Below are 1,945 nucleotides of genomic sequence, written 5' to 3'. Positions count from 1 at the left end.
TCATATATATATATATACGACGGACTTCTTTCAGTTTCCGTCTATATATATATATATATATATATATAGACACGGACACATACATACAAAGTAGCTAGTTAGAAAATCTCAGAAAGAGATGAAAGTAGTAATTATAGTGAGAAGTAATGTTTATCGCCACTTCAATACAGATGTCTGATGTTATTACCGTTTAACCTGAACCTGGGTAGAGCCTCCGCCAGCTAGTTATCGGTGCAATCTGCACCCGGTATATATTGCCAGCAGGAGAGTGAACCCATACCATCTTCCAGCAGACAACGGGATCGCCAGACCGAACGGTTTCGGGCTATTTGTGCACATCTCTAGTGGTGAACCACTAGAGATATAAAAATCCGGTTATATATAAAAGTCCAAATTGACGGAACGAAGCAGTTAAAATCTAAGTTAAATATGGTTCCTAGCTAGCAGAACCTCGGAATTAATAATTACTTACCGAGGAGTATTCTTGCCAGTTAACTTGGGATCCCTTGACGACAATGTAACCATCATTTAACTAAGGTATCTTCGACCTGATGAGTAGCCAGTGGAGTACCCCACGTTGAGTAATTATTACTTCCGAGGTTCTGCTAGCTAAGAAACATATGTAGCCTGGATTTTACCTGTTCCATTTCCTATTCGAATTCATAGCAAACCTAGATGTTAACCTTGAGCTATAAAATAACTTTTATAGCTTATTGAACTTCGATATGGGAAAGACTTACAAACTTCTACATCAATAAACTATTATTGTTCCTGAAAGTTCTTTTTATTTTTTTAAACCTACTACGGACTGCTCGGAGGATAGTAACCTCCTACATCTAGATACTTGGGTTTTACATTTCATTAACATTATATACATATATACAGGGATAGCCAAAAATCAAAACCATTTTATCCCAAGATTTATTTACGTTTAACAACTGAATGAATTTAATAAAAGCATTTAAATATGAAACATCATGAAAATGTTCAAACTGAAGTCGTTCTTGAGCGACACGTTTTTCCATTCGAGTCAATACAGAATTGCAGATACTATGTATGGAGTTTTGATTTTCTGGCGGGTGACTTTTGGCCAACGATGTACACACACACACACACACACACACACACACACACACAAACGCACACACATACAAACACACACACACATGAACACACACGCACACACATTGGCTTGATGGCATTCTGGGGATATACCCCGAACTTTCTACACAACTCACAAATTCTAATTTTAAACTTCTGTTTCATTCATACATACATACATAAATACAAACATACATACACACGTATATGTGCGTACACGTAAGTCTACGTGCGCACATGCACGTGTCTATAAAGTCTATAAATATATATATATGTATGCTTCTGTTTACGTACGTGTGTAGAAACCACACAATAATATGCATAACAATCGTGATGTCTATTTTTGATTTTTTTCTACTTTTCTGCATTAGTTTTAAAAGTGTGTATAGAAACATATATAATAGAGAGTGAGCCAGTTTTTAACGTCAATGTCACTTTGCCTCATCCTTTCACCACTCTTTAACGGCCTCCCACTCCGTCTTTCTTTCTGCTGCCCTTCACCACGTTTTCTGTGTCAAAGCATTGTTATAGAGTATTATATAAAACGACGACTTACGTCAGTGAGACCTCTGACGTCACTGGCTTTCACTAGCATGATTTTTTTAAAGGTACCACCCTGGGTCGTCGTCGTCATCACCGCCATCAACCCATTATCTTCCTGGGACCTGCGGTGTTTTGTGACATTATAACATGCGATTCTATTTATATACATGCATTTATACTTGTATGTATGTATGTATGTATGTATGTATGTATGTATGTATGCATGCATATATTTGTGCATATATACACAATACACATATATGTACATATATGTATATACATACATATATTCATATATATA

The 1,945-nt window shown here is 36.3% G+C and overlaps 1 protein-coding gene across 1 annotated transcript in view; it reads right to left on the bottom strand.

Annotated features, from left to right (window-relative positions):
- The window catches only part of LOC106872515 (Krueppel-like factor luna), a 113,538-nt gene that overhangs the window by 46,580 nt on the left and 65,013 nt on the right, over positions 1-1,945 (bottom strand). The gene's annotated exons all lie outside the window — the stretch shown is intronic.

This window comes from Octopus bimaculoides, chromosome 7 (assembly GCF_001194135.2).
Source record: "Octopus bimaculoides isolate UCB-OBI-ISO-001 chromosome 7, ASM119413v2, whole genome shotgun sequence".
Classification (NCBI taxonomy): Eukaryota; Metazoa; Mollusca; class Cephalopoda; order Octopoda; family Octopodidae; genus Octopus; species Octopus bimaculoides.
This window is presented reverse-complemented; position numbering and strand designations above follow the sequence as displayed.